At 41.8% G+C, this 21,932-nt stretch overlaps 1 protein-coding gene across 7 annotated transcripts in view; it reads right to left on the bottom strand.

Annotated features, from left to right (window-relative positions):
* CRB1 (crumbs cell polarity complex component 1) overlaps positions 1-21,932 on the bottom strand; it is a 134,685-nt gene that overhangs the window by 95,857 nt on the left and 16,896 nt on the right. The window lies entirely within an intron of this gene.

Below are 21,932 nucleotides of genomic sequence, written 5' to 3'. Positions count from 1 at the left end.
CAGATGGGGAAGAAAAGGACATGAAAACATGCCGTTCTGGATAAAGCAGAGCCAGGTAAGGGGCTACCTTAGCCCTCAAAACAGCTTTTCCATTGAGATCTCTATGAATAAATAATTTCAGTTTTTCCATGCCGTTTTGATTTCCAGACTAAAGTCTCAAACTTCTTAGATATTGTAATAGTGCTATTCTAGCACTTCCCATCTCACAGTGCATTTGGATACAGTCTTATTTAATGTAATGAGCAACTTGTAGTTACTGTGGTGCCATTTCTCCTTTGCGGGCTCCACCTGAGAGGGAAGCTCCAGCCCTAGGACCTAACCTGCTCTATCCACAGCTGGAATTATTACTCAGTCTGCTCAGTGAAAAAGCATACCCTGGCGAAGGCACAAACAAACTTCTGCCAAATAAGCAAGCACTTGTCAGTGTGCCTACAAATATTGTGGTCATAAAGGGTTAATCCTGAATCTTTAACTTAATTTGTGTGTCCAAAACATCCTAGCATGTTGTTATAGAAACCAATTTCAGGCTTTAAATCTTGAATCACAATTATTACCATAGTAACCACCACCGCACACAGGCAGAAAAGAAAAAAGGTGGTTACACAAATATTCCATTTCTATCAAAAAAGCCAATTATGTTTTCAAGTACATTTGTATTGACAAACCCAAGGAAAGTAAATTAAAAAATTTGCTGAGGCAGAAGTATTGTATAATAGTGCAAGAGTAACAACTGAATAGCATTGCAGTTTTAAAATTTGTTCAGGAAACACTCTAAGACATATATATATATATATATATATATATAAAATACCTGTGATTCAAATTACAGAACTGGTTATTAAACTAATGTTTTCATTTCACTATTCTCCAAACATTTCTGCAAGCTCACACTGATCTGGTGCTGCTCCCCAAGAATGAAGGCGGTTACTCTTGGCTGTCATTTTCCTTTGCTCTCTTTTGCCTTTGTGCCATCCCAGACTTCCTTAACCTTTGAGCACTTTTCAGCAGCCACAGTCCTTACAGCAGTGCCGACTGGTTATCCTAAACGCAGCAACAATTTGGCAGGCTTTCCCACAATGCAGCCATGCAATGGCTGTTTATCCTGTTGCAGTGAGGTGTGCTAGTTCCAATGCACTTGCCTGGCGTGCACGCACACACGGCTGCCTTGCAGCCAGCGCAAAGTGCTAGAGAAAAGAGGAGAGGGGGGTGAAGCTCAGTGTCCTGTGAGGTGTGCTGTCAGCAGTGGAAAAATAAGCATCTCAAAAATGAGGTAAATATTTTCTTTACTTCTGAAAGTAAATCTTACTTGGTTCTTGCTTTCCTTTGGATCATACCCCAGTGTCTGTGCTGGGAACAGAAGCAGAATCAGGCCTGGGAGCCCCACAGGGCTTCTACAGATTGAATTTGGAGGATTTTTAGTTCAATTGGACTTCAGCAATGCAGACTGGTTTCTAATGTGAATAAAAGAGTTTATCCACTGCTGCTTTACCTTTACATTTAAGACTACAGCACTGCTGTCTAAGTTGATAGTGCATAGTGATCACTGTACTTTTACTATGCACAAGATAGTTTTATTTGTGTAAGATGCAGTGCGGTGAATGAAGAGACAGGACGCTGCTTGATGCAAGCAAATGTCGATTTATTGTACACAATCGCGAGTTTATATACGTTTTCAGAAGCTGCGCGCTTTAAACAGATTGGTTCTTTAAGCTAAGCGTTACATACTAGGTCATCCCTGGTTGGTTAACTACAAACAAAGGACACTTTAAGTAAGATTTTACAGTCATCAATTAACAGCAAGGTGTTACTTCTCCTTGGTCTCATCTGTTCCTCACTCCCTTATCTTTTCTCAGCCTGACTCAGCCTGTTGATTGTTATCTGTTCACCCTCCTTGTCCTCCCAGGGTTTGTGACCTACAAGCTCCAGCACATTCCCCTCAGCTAACTGATTGGTACTTATGGCCCTGATTTCCAGGCCCCCTCCTCAATGCAGGACAGTGGCTGATAAGGCCCAGAAGGCAGCTGGTACCCATTACAGTCAATGATGCAGACACTGATGTAGAAACCAAACTGACTTCTGCTGTGCAATCCCTGTATACAGGGATCCTTGTATATAGGGTATACTGTGCTACTGTATATGCTTCATCTGAACATAACTTTCCTCATAAGTCGTTTCATGACATGTCTCCACATTCTTATCTTCTAAGTTTGCAGAAGAATAAAGACGTGAGCGAAATGTGGTGTTCCTTCTCCCTTTAGAAGTATTGACATTTCTTTTTCATTTAATTCACACAGCAGAATTTATTCTTAATCCTACAGAACAGGATTTCTCCGTACAGGCACATGGGAGATAAATAGGCAGGTGAGCAACAACCGTGATACACAGTGGTAGGAACCTGGGGGCCAGCTTCAAGTTTTGTATTCTGTGAGCTCTTCAGAGGCAAAGAACATTGAAAATTTGTTGTGCTCAAAATCTGAAACAGATTTATTTAGGTAATAAATGTGATTGCTTATAGGAAAGTTTTGGCGATTCTGCAGGTTAAATGCCTTTGTCCCAAGGATTCAATCAATACCTTTCCTGCCTGCACTGCTCTTCGGGCTTCATTAAAGCTGGGGACATCCTCAGTATATAACTCAGGATACAGAGCCGTGTGTGTAAAGATCTGTCCTGTGAGACAAAAGGTTTTGCAGAAATAGAGAAATAAAAAGAGGCATCCTAGGTGAATTAGTTAGCAGTGTGAATTATGTCTTCTACTTTATCCTGTATTGCTTGCCCTTAGTGAAGTTCTCAGCATGCCTAGATGAACTTCTTTGGATGGGTGGATTTGTAATACTTTTGTGAAAGGTGTTGCTCCTGCCTTGCTCCCAAGAGGTACAAGCATGGCAGCATCAAGCCTTTTAAAATTAATGGAAGCATAATCTGGCATTCCCAAACCTGATATCAAAACCTGGTGAGGGGTCCAAGTGGTGCTGGGGAAGTGGAAAAAACTGAAAGCAATGCTGTCAGTTGGAAAGATACTGCTTGTGTTCACAACTATGCTAAGGAGGAAGGCTCAACTAAAATGTACACCTTGGAAGCAGACGCCTGGCAAAATGAAGAAAATGGTGCCAGAGATGAAAAGGGGTAGATCTCACTCCTTGTCTCCTTCCCTTCCTAATTCTCACTTTTACGTCTTCGATTTTTTCCATGCATTCTTTTCTTCCTCTGAGGCCTGATCCAAAGCAGAGTTGGATTTACAGGGCAGCAAAGGGAAGTCACAGTAACTTTGCATGGCTGGTAGGTGAGTCTGCAGTAATTGTAGCCCCAGGACACAAGGTCACTCCTGGCACCAGCTTGACAGGGTAACACAGATGCCTCTAGAGCTGTGAAGTGCTCACACTCCACAAAATGATCCAGAGAACAATAAAGATACTCTGGCCTGCTATTCCCCTGGAGATAAGCTTTAGCCATCCCTGTTGCGGTGACAGTAGAGTTTGTGTCAACAAATCTGCTCTGAAGACACAGGGAGAACTCAGGATGTTGGTGCTGTAGTAGCTGGGGAGTGGAAGATAAGATTAGCAAGCAAGAGAAATAAAGCCTCCACAGCTTGACACCGAGAAGCTTTCTCTATCTGGAGAAGCTTTGGTGCCACACAATGATGAAAAAACAGAAAGAATACCAGAAAGAGACCTTCCTCACAATGATACTTGTCTAGACTTACCAGTACAGACTACATATAGGGCAGCATGCCGACCCTGCTTTGTATTAAATTATGCTATATAAATAATGAGATCTGTGCAATACTAAAAGTCTGACCGGGAAAAAAATAAGATTTGATGGCAATAATGAATACATGATAAATATCTAGTGCCTATCTTGCTGGGAGCATTTTTTGCAGAGAGCTCTATGGCAGGGCTTGTTTTATGATCCCACAGGGCATTATACAACACACTGTGCTGAGAGACTGCAGAACAGATTGGGAGGTAATTCTCAGTACTTAATACCTGGGGATTCTCAAAAGCAATTTTCTCTTAGGATCACATTTCCTTTGATCATTGGGATTATTAATTATAGATAGCCTTGAACAGAACCAGGCATTGTTACTGTACTACTCAAACAGTGTCTCATTTAAAAGGAATAAAATATCTTACTTAATTAGAGGTTCAGCTGTGGTATCTTTTCAAGATAGTTCGTAATTGATTTGACTGTGGTAACCTACTGTAACAGATATTCTATTAATAATCAAGAGAGCCTGTAGGCATAACAACATAGGAAAGAAGTGCCAAAATGTTTGTCATTCAGCTTGCTAGAGCACTTGGAGTATAACTGTCCAATATAGCATTTAGACTATGGATTATCATCTATAGCCCAAAAGCAGTTACACTTCTGTGGAGCCCCCTCCTTTGTGCCATTTTTCTTGATTGGATCCAGCCCATGATTTATCAAGTGATGTCAGGCAGATGCATTTAAAGCTTAATTTTCTCTCTGGATAAATGGAAGCACATTGTTTCTGCTAATAATTCTTTTGGCTAATTTTGCCTCTGTTCAGTTTTTATCTTACCAGTGCTTTAGTCAATGTGAAAGAACATACATTAGCCACAAAATTAATCAGATGAGCATCAGTTTGTACATGTGCATGCTCGATTTACCCTTAGCATCATGTGTTCATTATCAGATACGTTGATTCATTCTTGTCACCAACAAATTACATTTGTTGACTGAGAGAGGTTTATTTCTGTAAGTTCTGGTGCCACAAAAAGCTTTTACTAACATTTTCTTCACCGTGCAATCTTAACTATATGTGCTAGAGACATATGCAGGAACTACTGTATTTTCCATGTATTGCATTCACGGATTACATCTGAAAAAGCAGAAATTAGCTCCCCAGCAATGTGAGTCAGACTCCTGTTGGGGTGGATATACAGAGCCAGGTGCAGAGCCATCAGCCCTACAAATTAGCACCTCTAACCCCTTGCCCTTCCATGGCTCCTTAGTGACCTAAGGGGGCTGAAGAAGGGGTGGGCTGAGGTTTCTTACAGCTCTGGAGCCCAAGTCTGTGCCACATCATTTGGGTGTCTGCTGCCAGCCTAGTCCTGCAGTCTGGGAGATCCTGGTGAAGCGCCTGCACTCTGTGGGGAGAGGTTCAGTGCCTGGCCACCAGCCCTGCTGTCCTTAGGGTCTCTGAGGAAGGCCTGGGGCTTGGCAGCAAAGGGAACAAGCTTCAGGCTGTCTTCCTTCCCTAATTAACTTAGGGGGAAGAAAGCCAACTGGCAGTAACGGAGCAAGAGCGGGACAAGTATGCTCCTTCTGGAGAACTAGTGCTTGTCTGATCTGCAGGGACCACTACATATCACCTGCGGAGCAGCGTAGTCTGCCCTACTGATGAGCTCTGTTCTGCTGCGTGATGGATGCACTTTCATTACGCTTTTCAGCTAAGATTGTATGCATGCAAATGTAATATAAAGTAGTTTCTAAAAGTATTTTTTGTAACACCTAGGTATTCTCGTAAGTACCAAGAATCTGGATTAGCATCAAAACTGCATATATGCAGGCACATCTTTTTGGGGATGGGTGGAGAACAAAACAACCCAACAACAACAAAAAAAAACCCAACCAAACCCCACCCACCCAACCAAAACCCCTAACCCCCTATATGGTTCCTGATGATCAGAATTTCAGAATTCCTACTCAAATCAGTAACAATGTGATTCAGCAATCTGCCAAAAAAAGCTTAACTTGTCAAGTACATGCATGGTCTGAGCAATTCAGTGTGTCCCTACTATCCCAAAACAGTTAAGAAGTTGCTTGGAACTTTAGTTCAACTAGAGGAACACTTAACAGTTCCCAAACTTACCCCACTTGTGCTGCATTTTTTGCCTGTTACCACAATACTCATAATTTGTTTGATTGATCGCTCGGAAGTGATGCTTTCTTTCTAGGCTACTCTTTTCCGAGTTGTGAACCAATAAAACAAAATTTTATGTTATTATTAGCAAAGGGAAGTACCAGTTCAGTTAACCTGTTGAAATATTCTTCCTTTTCTGCCCCCTTTCTCTCCTGGCTGCTCCCCAAAGGGATCCCAGTTCACATGGCATACTTAGGAGAAAGTGTAGCTAGAGAGGCCCTAGAGGCAGCATGTCACAGTAATCCAGCGTGCCCCCCTCCCCAGGAGGTGGGCCGAAGTAGCTGTTGTAAAAGACCTGAACTCATGACAGTAAGAGGGATTGTCATTTAGGAATGGCTGAATTTCAGGTACAGAATCCCAAACTGTCAGCGACTTCTCTGAAATGGCTTTTGCCACCCTTGGCTGAAGTTTTTATAAAGCCGTTTTTAATAAAACCTCACTAGGAATATGGCTTTGAAAAAGAAAGATCTTGTTTTCACTGGTCTGTAATTCTTTGCAGTTCCTTAACAATTTTCATAACGCTTCCGTTTTCTTCTCTGCTTTGTCATGGCTGTTTGATGCGGTGATTGAGTTTTCATAACTGTCAGAACAGTGTCAAGCCGATGTGAAGACAGTGTCAAGGCAAGTATAGAAAGGTGACATTGTGAAGGAGGGAAAGAGAAAAGAGCTGTCAGTACTCAGAGTGCTCCATAGAGAAAATATTCCAGTGATGAAACCATTGTCATCATGCACTAAGCAAGAGAGAGAGAATAAAGTGGAGATATTTAAGTCACTGCACTATGAACATGTCCAGATGACAACTTGGACTTAAGAAGGACTTAAAAAAGCAATTTGCAAGGCTGCCTTTCCTCCTTAACTCTTGTCCCATATTATCTTCTAGACATTGTTCCAGTCCCTAATATCCTATCAATAGGGCATCATTCTGATCTAAGCTTCTGGCACACTAATTTGTAACAAGAACATTTCTGAGAAAGTCAAATGGGGATTCAGAAATCTGGGTTTTTTTTCCTCTGTCTAAACAGTATACCTTAGCATGGAAAGATATTCCACTACCCACCTAGAGGAAGGTGGAGGGGTTTTCCCACTTGATGTAATTCCAAGATACATTCTTGGATGTCATGAGCGATGACCTCTGCTTGTGGCACACCATGATTGTGGCAACAGTCTAGAGTGGGATGCATTTAGAGTTCAGTGCTGCAAGGTGCTGAGTATCCTGCTCCCAAGTCAGTGCAGAATTAAGGCACATATTGAATTCAGCCCCACAGTGTGTTTATTTTTTCTGAAATATCCTTGGAAAGGAGGCACATTCTCACAAGGGCAAATAAGGGACAGACGTACATCTCGTATGGCGCTAAATTCTGGCACCAAAGCTCTGTATTTCTGCTCTGCTGAAGGCTTGTGCAGAGTGAGGTGCTGTTCATCTTTAAAGCAGTTTCTAGGATTTAAAATTAAGCATTGGTCTTGCAGCAAGTCTGTGAATTTGCTCTTTGTGCATGTATGCTGTGCTTTCCTCCTCAGCCTTAGAGGAGGTAAGAATGATGGATTGTCCTACTATTTCTGTTCTGTTACTGAACATCAAGTTAATCAGATATAAAAGTTTGGATGTGTTGGTCAATATCGTTGCAATTATGGAAAAATAAACACCCCACTGCTAGTGACTTCTAAATGACTTCATAAATGCCACTGAAGAGGTTTAAGAAAAATTAACTCCTAATTTATGCAGGGCAAAGATCAGAAAGGCAAAAGCCCAGCTAGAACTCAGGCTGGCCACTGCCATAAAAGATAACAAAAAATGTTTTTAGAAATACATTAGAAACAAAAGTAGGGCCAAGGATAACCTGCTTGCTTTGCTGCATGCAGCGGGGAACATGGCCACAAAGGATGAGGAAAAGGCTGACATACTTAATGCTTTTTTTTGCCTCAATCTTTAGTAGTAAGATCAGCTTCCCTCTGGGGGAGGCTTCCTGCCCCCTGTGCTGGAAGACAGGGATGAGGAGGAGCAGAATGAGGTCCCCAGAGTCCAGGAGGAAACAGTTAGTGACCTAATGCTCCGTTTAGATGTGCACTAGTCTATAGGGCTGGATGGATCCACACGAGGGTACTGAGGGAGCCAAGCCTCCCTCCATCATTTATCAACTATCCTGGCAAACTGGGGAGGTCCCAGAAGACTGGAGGCTAGCCAATGTGATGCCCATCTACAAGAAGGGCAGGAAGGAGGATCCAGGGAACTACAGGTCTGTCAGTCTGACCTAAGTGCCAGGGAAGGTTATGGAGCAGATCATCCTGAGTGCTATCACACGGCACCTGCAGGAAAATGGGGAATCAGGCCCAGCCAGCATGACGAGCTATCTTCTACAACAAGGTGACCCGCCTAGCGGATGTGGGAAAGGCTGTGGATGTTGTCTACCTGGACTTTAGTAAAGCCTTTGGCACCATCTCCCACAGCACCTCCTGGGGAAACTGGCTGCTTGTGGCTTGGACGGGCGTGCTCTGTGCTGGGTTAAAAGCTGCTGGAGGGCTGAGCCCAGAGAGCGGTGGTGAAAGGAGTTAAATCTCACCGGCAGCCATTCAAGAGCGGTGTGCCCCAGGGCTCCGTACTGGGGACAGTCCTGTTCAGTATCTTTATTGACAATCGGGAGGAGGGGACCCAGTGCACCCCCAGTGAGTTTGCAGAGGACACCAAGCTGGGGGGGAGTGTTGATCTGCTGGAGGTCAGGCTGGCTCTGCAGGGGGGTTGGACTGATGGGCTGAGGCCAGCTGTATGAGGTTCAACAAGGAACATTGCTGGGTCCTGCACTTGGGGCACAACAGCCCCACACAACACTACAGGCTGGGGGAGGGGCGGCTGGAAAGCTGCCTGGCCAAAAAGGACCTGAGCTTGTTGATCAACAGCCACCTGAACAGGAGCCGGCAGTGTGCCCAGGTGGCCAAGAAGCCCAACGGCACCCTGGCTTGTACCAGACAGTGTGACCAGCAGGGCTGGGGAAGCGATAGTCCCCCAGTACGCAGCACTGGTGAGGCCGCACCTGGAATCCTGTGGCTGGTTCTGGGCCCCTCGCTGCAGGAGGGACACTGAGGGGCTGGAGCGTGTCCATGGAAGGGCAACGAGGCTGGGGAAGGGGCTGGAGCACAAGTTCCGTGAGGAGCAGCTGAGGGAACTGGGGGTGTTCAGTCTGGAGAAGAGAGGATCTTGCTGCTCTCCGCAGCTCCCTGGCAGGAGGCTGTAGGCAGGTGGGGGTTGGTCTTTCCCAGATAACAAGCAACGAGACAAGAGGAAACAGCCTCCGGTTGTACCAGGGGAGGTTTAGATCGAATATTAGGAAAAATGTCTTCACAGACAGGGAGGTGATGCATTGGAACAGGCTGCCCAGGGAGGCGGTGGAATCACCATCCCTGGAAATGTTTAAAAACACGTGTAGCTGCAGTGCTTAGGGACATGCTTTAGTGATGGATTTGCCAGCCCTGGGTTAATGGTTGGACTGGATCTCAAAGGTCTTTTCTATCCTAAATGATTCTAAATAGTTGACAGGAAATAACATACCATAAACTCCTCAAAATACTTCAGGGGTAGTACTTTTCAGATACAAGAATCAGTTATTAACTATTTGAAATAGAAAAGGCTAAGTATTTTCTATATATTGCATTCACATTTATGATCATTTAGTTTGAGTAAGTTGACTAGTTAACAGATTTTCTTACTTGTTGCCTATGAAAGAACTGAAAATAACCATAGAAATACTTGCTATTCTATCCTTTATCCTATTCCTGTATTATGCCTATTTGCAATTTATGACATCATTGAATTAAAAATCATAAAACTTGCGTGACTTTTTCAGATGAACTGAAAATTTTATCCATAGGTGCAGCAGCAGTGCTCTAAGCAAGCTGTTTAAACGGACTGTAGTCTCAGTTATATATTGTGGAGTGTTGACTTTTCCTCCTTGCCCAGTTAAGTTTTTCTAACCTGAAAATAGTTTGCCATTCTCAGTCAAGCATCAGCTAGAGAAGAGCGTGCTTCTTGCCTGTGGTTCAGACGCCTCCTCCCATTAGTGCTCACACCTCAGCCATCGTGTGCCTCTGGTAATTGCCGGGTCTCACCCGTCCTCACAAAGGGAAATATAGTGGATGGCGAGTCAGTGATACAAAGACTATTTATCCCTTCACAAAAGTGAGCTAGCTAAGAGTTATCAAATAAAAGGAGTGATATGCAAAGTAAATCCTTACAGTTAGCAGTCAAAATCACAGATGCAAAGACAGCCTACCTTAGTTGTAAGAATGAATAAATGCTTAATGATTTTATCTTTTGAAAAATAATACTTGCCATATTGTGGATTTCTCAGACTCAGCAAAAATCTGGAAAAATTTGTGCCCCCTACCCCCAATAAATAAATCTATTTATTTGTGTGTATAACACAAAGTAAGAAACACAAGATCTGAATTTAGTGGTTTGAACAGGAAGATAATTTGGATTGTATTCACAGCTCTCTCACTGCAAGCGAGATACTCACCTTGCCCTTCTCCAGCTCAGCATTCTCGTCTGTAAAATACCTGCTTGCAGGCTGTGAGTTCAATCTGCTTACGTTTTGTGAAACATGCAATACACCTCACGATGGAAAAGCTGAAAGTATTTTTATGGAAAAAAAAGTTCTCTGCTCATTTTCAAGGAAGAGGGAGAACCTAAAAGGAGCCTGTTCCTCCACACTGGCACAACTGCCAGGTTTGGGCACAATCACACCTTTAACAGAACTTTAAAGTCAATAAAAGTATTTGAGTCTCTAAACTGATATCTGAACTTAAACTCAATGTACAAGGGTAACTGCTAGGAGGACAAACAAGTTTTACGAGATGAAATGCTGGACTGACCTTGAACATGAAAGCAAAGCCCTCACTGTTAGCACAGAAGAACGTTAGATTCCAAGACTTCACTTGAGAAGCAGAGCTAATTAGAGAAGATTAACAGAAATGAGGCATGTAATAGCTGGAATAGGGCATGACTGCAGTATGAAAGGCTGAATCACTAGACCTCTCCTTGAGGTCAAGAACTAAAAAACACTAGAATTTTTTTTAAGGCAAGTGACAGGTTTTGCAGATGTTCCTGTGGCAGCTGAACATTCATTACAACATTCAAGCTCAGTTCTGCACATAGGACTTTCCTCTGTGTTAAGACTGTTTTCATCCTTGATATCAAGATACATTTCTGAGCACGGGGTCTTATTCAGGACCATGTTCATGTTCCTACTGCTCTGCAGGGCGTCCTGAAGAGATCAAGTCACCAAGTCTGCACCACAGTGGTAGCACAGTGGTGATTTTAGATTTTTAATTTTTTTTATGAAGCTAGTAACTGATTTTTCTTCCATTTTTTTTTTTTCAAATGGAGTCTGAAGTATACTTTGCAGACTTTTTCCTCATACTTTCCACCTCCCAATTTTTCCTGTTACTAACCAGCTTCCCACAAACTCTAATGATCTTTTCATTACTGAATGGTAATAATGTTCCAGAATTGGTTGGACAGCACTTCTAATGTACTCCCTAAAGTGACTGCTTTACCAGCACTGTAGTAATGGGCTCAGCTAAACTAAAAATGGCTCATATAATGGTTCATGTAGAATAGACAGGATTGGAAAGTACTTCTGGAGATAATCTAATCCAACCCACTTGCTCAAATCTGTATCAACCAGAGCAGAAAGCTCAGCACCTATTACTTATGATATGTTTACTTCTCAGTGCTTTACATAATTATTTCATAAAAACCTCATTTTCGGGAAGCCAGGTTTACTCTAAGCATGTGTAACCACATGCCTGTGGTTACTACAAGTGTTGGTGCTCATCAGTGACTGCCGAAAAGAAGCAGTCACCCATGAAGACCTGGAATTCTTTAGGCTGATTCAGAGCTGTGGCATAAGAGATGCGCAGGTTTAAAAAAAGGCAGGAAAACTGGTCTCTCAGTTCTCTGGATATTTGCATTTGTGTTAATAAAAGTAAGGAAAGGGTTTGCCTGTTTGTAGAAAAGTTGACTCAGCATGTCTGAAACTGAGGCAGAATTAAACAGCACTGGCAAGTTGTTGTGTGGGTTTCCTCTACAACAACATGTTTCTACACTAGCCTGAAGAAGAAATGATGCAACTCAGGATGCAAACACATTTTTTGAGTGCTGCTTCTGTATTACATAAAAATCCCTGTGAAGTGTAATAAGTCTCCATTAGCTTTTAGTAGTAATGAAGAATGCAGTTGCCTCAAGTTTAATTTAAGAGCTAGGGTATAATGGGCAGAGGTCATTGTTGCCAGCCAATCAAATTCTTTAAGATTAAAGAATATAGTCCTACTTCTGGTGCATCCCAAGTATCTCAAAAGGTGTAATTCTCAACCTACTTGAAAAGAAACCACTCTTAATTACAACCACAGAGTTCCTGGTTGCATAAAGCAAAGCCATGCTGGTCCTGACTGGACATAGCACAGCAGCATGTTCACTGAAATGAGTGTCTTTACAACGTTGAACTAGAATAAACAAAACTGAAATCAACTCTGCGGAGTGCTACCTGTAGACTATTGGAAGTACCTACAGCACATGTGTATCTTACTGCAGCAAACCCGCTGTCGGCTTGGAGATGACAGCTTGGGGGTTCAGCAGGTCCACTGTAAGCATTATTACTCAGTCACTGGGCAGTGAGAATGCTTACAGAGATCTGTGGGAACAGAAATTTGTTCACATGAGTCTGTGTACTAGTGGGCACTTCCCTAAACAAAATGCAAAATCTGTAAGAATGTGAAGAAGTGTTCACTGCTTTTAGGCTATGGTAGAAGTAGATCTGGTTTTGTTCTGCTGAGTGCACAGAACTGGATGCTCTTCCTTTCTTACTTCTTTCCATTGCTTATCAGATCATTAGATCAGTCTGCTGGGAAGACTTTTATCCAGATTCTTCAAAGGTGTTCAGTGTCAATCCTTCCTTCTCCTGTTTAATCCCATGAATGTTTTGTTCCAAACACCTCTCAGTCTTGTTACTTCACTACCATGGTCAGTGGTGGAAGTTCTGAGTTGTCTACTTGTTCTTCAGGGAATCCAGTGTTCTTTGGAAACACCCTTTTGGATGTGAAAATGGCAACTGATTATGGTCACTCTACTCTTGTGCCTTTCAACGAGCTCCAAAATAGGTAGATGTTAGACTAAATTGAATTAGACATTTAAGACATACTCCAGAGAAAACAGAGCAGATAGTTCTTGTTATATCAAGCAGAGAGCGTTTTTACAAGGACTGAGGCTTGCAAATGTTCAGTACCATTAGTAGTGAATAAAGAATTACAAATGTCAGCTGTGTTTAATGTGATAGAAGGGATGGGTTTAGCTAGGAAGTCTGAATTGGTGGGTGCTACTAAATATTGGCCAAATATTTTCTTTTCCCAGTGGCATTGCAGAGGCACCTATTTGTACTCTGCTGTCATGATATGTCCTGCTCCAAATCCATAGACAGATAGTGATCAAAGAGGCTTGGATTATCATTCCTACAAACATATTGTTTGTATTTTCCTGCAGTTTAAGGTAGGAACCAGTGGAGTTTTACTTTCAACATTGTTTTCATTTCTGCTTGTTAGATTGAACAGGGACAGGTAGAGCCTACAAGGGCCTTACACATTTCCATCCAATTCAATAGCTCTGATGTAATCTCTGATATAACAGTGTCATCCTCTGGCTTCTTCTCTCACTGTCATTGCTTCTGTTATGCAGCTTCTCTTTGCTTATTTACAAGATTGGAGCCTTCTGTCTCTGTACGTTATCCATGAGGTTATCAAAGGGGAGGTCAGGGGCTGCTGGAGAAGACCAGGTACAGTTAGGACTTCTTTACACTCTGTTAGACCTCAGCAGTGGTTTTGCCCTTCTTGCAGCTCTTGGAGTCAGCAGACTCAAAGATGAGCTACACACCCTGTGGCCATATCTCGGCCATTGCAATTGAATTGCATCTCATGTGGCCCATAATTAACATTTTCAGAACTCTGTATGTAATTCTCAACTCCCGTTTACTCTTCCAACCCACCAAAATGGGATCACCAGCAGATTGCTGTGGTATATTTAGCATTGCCAACTGGCATTTAGGAAAGAGATCTTGGAAAGATGCCTGTATAAATAACAAGGTATAGGCAGATGGGCGCAGGCAAAACTCCTTTTTGCGTTCTTTGAGCCAGCACAGTGCTAGCACAACTACACCATTTCTGCACTGGAGGTGGCTGATGTCCAAGCAGCAGCAAGGCGACATGTTAGCTCAGATACACTCTCAGGAGCTCTCTCACCAGCCGTTACGAGGTTGGTGTGTTATACAGCAGGCTTTTGCTGATAACAGAGCCTGATCTTTTCTTTCAGCTATGTGGACGTTTGACTATGTTCACATTCATGGATGGCCAGCCATGGCAGAAGGGAAACAGGAACTGTTTCCCAACAAGGGAAAACAGGAACTGTCAAGGGAAGTGTGACCAAGTAGCTGCCTTTCAGCTGCTCCTCCAGCTCGCCTGGCAGTCTGAACATGAGTCAGAGCAGCTCTGGGCTTAACTGCTTTAGAGGACAGTCAGCCTTTGGTAGTCCCACAACGCAGGAACGTAGGGGTACCTCGGGAACCGTCACCGAAGCAATGTCAGGCCCTTGTGTCCATGCCTGAGTACTTCAGGTTGGGCACTTTGAAAAAGTGAAACCTGTCTGCAGACTCCCTGACTAATGCAATTAAAGATGTTTTGTCTGTCTCTATTCAATGAAAGGTTAAGAGAACAGGATTCCAGTATGCTCAGCCTGGGGCAAGCAAGCAAGAGCAGTAAAAAGAAGCAAGGAATTTCTTCCCCCACCCCACCCCCCCTTTCACCCTGAGCATCCACCCAGGCCACAATTACTCAAGCACAGCACTTCCCAGCACCGAAGGATGCACCAGACAAGTGCCCTGATCCTTGGTTGCTGGAGCGGGGACACTGTATGTAATGGGTTAGCAGCCCATGCCCCTTTTCTAGAAATATTTAGCCCCAGAAATATTTTGATTTCTGTCTCTGCTGATAAGATTTCAGGCTGGCAGAAGCCGACCTAACCCTGAAGCTGCAGCAGCAACTGCAGCGTTGCTTTGTTGATGCCTGGAGAGGAACGCTTTGTGCTCAGCCTGGAGGAGACCTTTAGAGCTCCAGTGGCAGCTGCGTGGTGTGTGTCACCGTCTGTCAGGCTGCTGCAGAGAAGCATTGTCAGTTGGGGTATTTGTCAAAAGATGGAAGCAATTTCCTGTTGGCTCATTTTATGGGTGAATAAAATATAATCAATATAAAGTAAACATAAGAATCTCATTGGAGAAAGGTTTATCTGGGTTGGGTCTGTGGGGTTTTTTTTTTGCTATTTGCTGGTGTGAGAGGGCTTTCATACGAATGGCTGAGGAAACAGAAAAGTACAGCGAGAATTGATGAAACATGTCAGTCTCTAAAACCAACAAATTAATCTGTAACATCAATCTAGAAAATTATATGTATCATTTATCTACTTGCTGCTTACTCTCTGTGACTCTAGATGAGTCAATTAGGTTTAAAGGCTTCCCTTAGAAAATGTAAATATCAGGACCTTTTTTCCTTTTTGGACCACCACAGAGAGAATAATCAAGGTTGCCTAGAGACTGAGGCATTCTTTTCTTAATGCTGAGGTGTGAATTATAAAACCCCAAAGAGTAGAAGTATCCTTGAGAGGTCTTTGGCTGCAAAACCCTGTAGGCAGGATCAAATGCACTTAGATTGCTGTTTTTCTAACTTATTTATTAGAGGGAATATACTGACTATCAGGAGCTAAGGAAAATGGACTAATGCATATCCCTTCATTGCTTGCTAGCTCGCAGAATATATACTTTTTCTTTTAAACCTTAATGTTTTATAAATAAGTGATTTTTATTGTCATAAAAAGAAAATGTTAAACTTGTCTTAGATGAAGCATCACAGTGAAGGCTCCTAGAACAATGTTAATTTGTTATAATATGTCCAGAAATGCCACTTAAAAGGGTTTCCTAGAAATTTCCTGATATTTGTTTTGGTGTAGTAGGTTCCTTTTTATATGGAGGGAGAAGCTAGCTGTAAAATTTAGGTTCAGTAAGTAATCCATGTTTTCCATTCCTTTTCAGTTTTTTTTTTTTACCATAAAATTTATACTATTAATAATCCATTCGTTAATATTTTCTTGAATTGTACTGTCAATATATCAAGTATACTCAAATTGCAAGTAAAATATAAGTGACTTGACTCCAAAATCTGGCAATCAAACTGCATGATCTCTAGCATGGAGGTACTATCTATCCCCATCATAATAAGTGCCTTCAATAGCCAAAGTGCTTATTTAAAGCATAGGACACCAAAAAAGGAAGAGTAGGTACTTGATGTCTCAAAGAATGAGAGTAAACTATTTTCAAACTGACATTAAAGCAACAATTTTGTTAATGCAACCAAGGAGGCTGGGTTCAGGGCTGCCTTTGTTTTGAACAGCAGATAACCCCCACTGGTGGTGCAGGAGGGACGGGAACCCAGCTGCTGGCCCAGCCCAGAGCTCTGCTGAGCTGCCCTGGAGCCTCGGTGCCACCGCAGCCCTCGGGCCAGGGAGGGACCTGTGCTCCTTTGGGAGCCCATCACTGGAGATCCTCACTGATCACCCCCAGGGTGGTGCTGGCTGCCCTTCACCTGTCTAACGCCAGCTGCAAAACAGCAGTCTAGCCAATTTCTGGCAGATATTTATCTAACCTGCTCATTAAAAAGTTCTGATATAGAGATGTAATTATCCTTCAGTTGGGAAAGTTCACTCAAGTCTTCCCTGATGCATGTGGAATCTATTATTCTGCAGAGCCTGCCCTTCCAAAGGTCACGGGGAGCAAGTGATCTCATCATCTTCCTTGATTACCGTTCTCTTTTGTGGAGGTAAAGCTGTAATCACGTCCTCCCTCAGGCTTCTCTTCCCATGACCCTTTCTCACAGGGCATATCTTTCTAAATATCTGCCTATTTTTGCTGTCCCTTTCCAGCATTTTCCCAGTTGCCAGCCTCTCACTCACAGCAGCACTCAGAACTGGATATAGCCCATGCTGAATAGCAGATTGATTACTCCCCTGCATCTTATGTGTTATTTTCCTGTCAACACATAACAGCAAAATATTTGCCTTTCCATATAACTTTTCAATAGGGAAGTACTCAGTTTGGCCATCAAGATTTGAGCATTCTTTAAACAGTGTTATTTTTTTCCTGAGTTTCCTCCTGCAGAGAGGAAACGGTGCAGACCGCTGCACAGGGATAGGGCTCTTGCAGTGTCCCGGGTTCATCAAAGGCAACGCAGGGGAAAAAAGCCTGTGCATAGATAGAGATATAAACTTTGGGTGGAGATACCTTTGAAAGGTTTATGTATATACTAAAACATCAGGTTTATGTCCTCTGCTTGTATGACACGCTTTAACATTCCAGCATCGGTTTCTCCAGTACGTTACCACCGACGCTGCACAATATATCAGTGTTTCAAGATCCCTGTGAGGTCTCTGCTGCTGGCTGAGCATGAGTGATAAAACACCCTCCTGTTCAACCTCCTTTCTTTCCCATCAGACTCTTTCATAATAGGTCATTAGTCACAAACAACACCCGCTTATAGAGATTGATCCTTGCTACAGAATTCCCTTTCTGTTTCTCGACTGTGAATACATCATTGTGTTTTATCCTATATTGCCAAAATCAGTGTCATTTGAGGGCTAAATTTTCTTGCATTGTAATTTCTGGATGACTAACAGAGGACATGGGGAAGCGTTTAACCTCCAGAGGTACCTGGTGTCAACGGTTCCCATTTTACGAAGTACGAAGCAGAGGGGTCCTCTGACTGGGCAGTCTTGCTCAGCTATTGCAATGGTAGGTGTAGCACCTTAAGGATGCCTTGTAAGAACTTGCATTGAAAGGCTCAAATACAGGTGGTGTTGGGATGCTCTTAATGTCACTTTTATGCAAATGGATCCACCTTGCAGATGTTACCTTCTTGTTTAAAAATTATTGTATTACTACTTTCTGTTCCTAGGATTTTGTTTGATTCCAGAGATGGAAATGATATCCATAATAAAATATATAAATGAAAAGGAAAAAAACCCAAACCCAACACGTTTATAATTGGGTCAAGAAGCTGTTGCTTTAAACTCACTTAAGAGGAAGGCAAGCATCTAAAAGGTATTTCATTTTTGATATAATATAGATGCACTGTGAGACAGCTAGGATGGAGGGAAAGCTGCAGGGTTCCTGGTGCCGGTGCTCAGCCGTTGCTGACCGCAGCTCTGACAGGCTAATGAGGGTCTGCTGAGGTACCAAATCTGCTCTGAACTCAGCAGATGCACATCCTAACAATGCCTTGCTGGAAAGCTACTTGCCTCATCTAAGAGTCTGTGAGGGATGAGCACTAACTATGAGCAAAACCACAGATCTCTTTGTAAGTAGACCTTTATTCCTAACACAGTAATTAAGCAGTAATTAGAAGTTGTGTGAGTAATGGGAATAGTTGCAGGAAATTAAATGTTCTTGTCCATGGGGAAAAATTGCCTAGTGCTAACATCTCAGAGGGGCAGAAAAAGGACGCAAGTAAAGCTCAGATATTTTGACCACATTGACAGCAATCCTAGATTAACTTTTATTCTTAATTTATGAACATTTGGGCGAACTATTATGAAGTAAATAGTACTTTTATTCAGCTCTGCTGAAGGATCATGAAGTCATTAAAATGGAGGAAAATAGTTTTGAAATTAAGATTTATTTTTAATGATTTTTTGACAAAAGGAAAAGATAATTTTGCATTAGTGATAGATAATCCATTGTAAAGCTTGTTAAAAAAAATAAAAAAAGAGTTGTTGGATTAAGATAAAATATTCTGAACTTGTACGTGACCCTAGACAGAATCAGTTCCAAGATCAATGCCTAAATAAACCTGTATTTATCATAATTTCCAGTGCTGCTCTTCTTAACTGTCTGCCTGGAGTTATATACTGATATACTGATAACAATTTCTGTTAGACAGTAATATGGCAGCAATTAGTTACCAACATTGTTCTGGATTTGGAACATGCCTCCTGTCAGCTGCTGTAGGTAATGATCCATGGTCCCTCCCCACACAGAGCTGACTGTCTCTAGATGCCCCCCCAGATTAATCTTACATTAGTTCATTTGGTATATTTTGTGGCAACAAATTATGTTCACAATACACTACATAAACCCAACCTGTATCGAGGGCTTGCATACAATACTCAGAACCATGGGCACAAGACATAAATGAATTTGCAGCTCTGTACCACTATCTTCTCATTAAGGGAGTGGAGGTGCTACTTCACATACTCGCTTGATTGCAATTTTAGAGAAATCCTCAAACTCCCCCTGTTCATAGAGACTCCCTAGGCAAAAATAACTGGTTCTGTGTAGTCTGATATCTTTGTGTTTTGAGGATTGTAAAAAAAAAAAAAACAAAACAACAGAGAGAGAGTGTGCAACCTAGAAATTATAAAAAAAGATATATACACTACCATATATAATACTTGATCACCTATGGGTTGGAGAAACTCTTTGGTATAGAAAGTAATGGCCGGCAATGGAAAGATAATTAGTGTATTTTATCTGACTTAATTTTGCCCCACTAGACTAAAATCTGCCAGTGTAAACAAACCAGACAGTTCCAACAGAGAAAGAGGCACAAGATAATTAAGAAAAGGAGGGACAGTTTTCTTTTAATTGATTCATAGCTCCATCGGTAAGCCAGTATGGGAAGGGAACAGCCTGGGGAATATGTGTTTTGCAGAGCCCCAGGAGACGTGTAACACAGGAATTTGGGGCTAGATTCTAACCATTTGCCCACACCTTTCCACAGGCTTGCTGTGCTGTAGCGTAGTTGTGGTGATGTCAAAGACAGAATGTATATGAGGATGAACAGGGCGGGCCAGCAGACAGCCACACCTGCCCCAGCAGCACCCCTTCCCCCCAGGGACAGACAGCAACATCAGAGTAACCTGACTGATGCCTTTGCCCAAGGCAGGCCGGTGTACAAAGCAGAAGGCATCAAGGGCTCTCCAACAGGCTCCTTTTTCTGTTCCAAGACAGGACTAAGCCCACAATCTTTATGGAAATGTAACTTTGCTGGATGAAACTTATACCTGTTCTTTTATTTATCAAGTACATGTAATTCTGAGTGCACATACTCATATTTGTACAGATGCTGCACCTGCCAGCATCACATATCAGCTGGGGCTCCAGTAGACTAAATTAATTACAAATGGTCTTTCCAAAATCATTTTATACAATTGAAATAAAACATAATAATCATATATCGTTTGTAGGAAGGCTGTGATTTACAGGTTGAAATGCCCATCACTCTGTACAGTTTGGTGTTAAGTGTTGTTCCTGGTGATAATAAAGGTAAAATACCACTTTTAATTATCCAGGAGATTCAAAAGGAACCACAAGGGACAGGACTACATTCTTTAACACCTTAGTCTTCAGCTTGATGGAAGATTTACGTGCAGGCAGAAGACTTTTATTAAAAGTCTAACAACTTAGTCTTGTACAGGAATTAAAGGATAGTATCTCATAATATATTCCAAAGTACCCATGACACGCTATTTTACAAATAAGAGGGCACACAATTATTTTAATAATGTTGAACAACTTTGTATTTGTTTTTAGTTCAACTATTCATTTTATGATATATTCGAATATTTTGTGTTCATGGGGCAACATTCCTGAAAAATGCTTTAATTTCATTGGAACTGTTACTAAAAGACCTACTGTCTGTATGGGACACTTCTCAATGCATGCAAACCTCTCTGCGTGTCAGGAAAGTGGACAAGCTGAAAAAATTATATGCAGATACATTTTTAGAAAGTCTTGGCTTCTAAATACTATTTATTTCCCAAATTATTTAGAATAAATAATTATAAAGAAGATGTCAATCAGGACCTAAGATTAGAATTCTTTGGGGGACGACAAGTCCAGTAAATCGATTTTAAAATTATAATGTCTGATGTAAATTTTAAAATTATCAGCAGTCGTCTCTGTTCTGTTTCATTCTCAGGTTTTCTGTCTTGGTCTTTCTCAGCTTTAATTTTTAAGTAAGGAAGTAATTTCCGTCTGTCTTCTGCTTCTATTTCTGTGGTATCTGTTCACAGTTATGTTTTTATTAACAGAAATTTTTAGCAGTTTCAAATGGTGTACAAACTTTCTTGAGAGAAAATATCTATCAAGATCATTAAACACGCGGCATCGATAGACACAGATACGGTCCTGAGTCTGAATCTGTAATTACAGCTCCCGCTGTAGCTGCTCCATCCTGGTATATCAATTTCTATCACAGCAATTTGCAACAGCCACAAATCTACCTGAAAAGAGAGTCCTCCAAGACTGAAAAGCCTCTTCCTTGAGACTAAGTCATACGGCTATAACCCAGGGAAAAGTCAGGCCACCTCTGAAACATCATCCCAGCCAAATGTGCTAAGGCAGAGGCACAAAATGACACACAACTGCTTTTCCCTCCTTTGGTATCCTGCAGTGAGCAAAGCTCACCCAAGGTCAAAGCCAAACTTCTGCTTACCTTCTTGTTTTTTAACTGATTCTTGGGGGGATTTTTTCCTTGTTTACATTCTAGGAATGCTTTCTTTGTGCATGTTTTTAATGTGTCCTTTTTAATTTTATAAGCACTTCACTTTTTATTCTCTTTCCCAAAGATTTTAAATTTTGTTCTAATTTGCCTGCCTCACATATAAATGAATTTTTCTTAACTAAACCCATTCCTGTTACTTTCTTTTAATTAGATAGCAGACTCTTGCTCAGAGACTTTCTCGTTCATCCTACAGTATACAGACTTTAAAAAATGATTTTTGAAAGTGGAAGATTCAGCCCCTCTTTTTTCAGGTTATGTCCTGTTGTGAGTTAACACTTTGGCTCCCCTGATTCACATCAGTACATCCCCAAGGAAGAAAACTACTAGGATAAAACAATGTTTCTGTGATATTCTGTATTTTTTCCTATATCTTCTTGAAGTATGGTGGGTTTTTTTCAGTACTGGT

Source organism: Falco punctatus (genome assembly GCF_963210335.1).
Source record: "Falco punctatus genome assembly, chromosome: 11".
In the NCBI taxonomy this organism is placed as follows: domain Eukaryota; kingdom Metazoa; phylum Chordata; class Aves; order Falconiformes; family Falconidae; genus Falco; species Falco punctatus.
The sequence above is the reverse complement of the archived record's forward strand: the minus strand, read 5'-3'. Positions and strand labels throughout refer to the sequence as shown.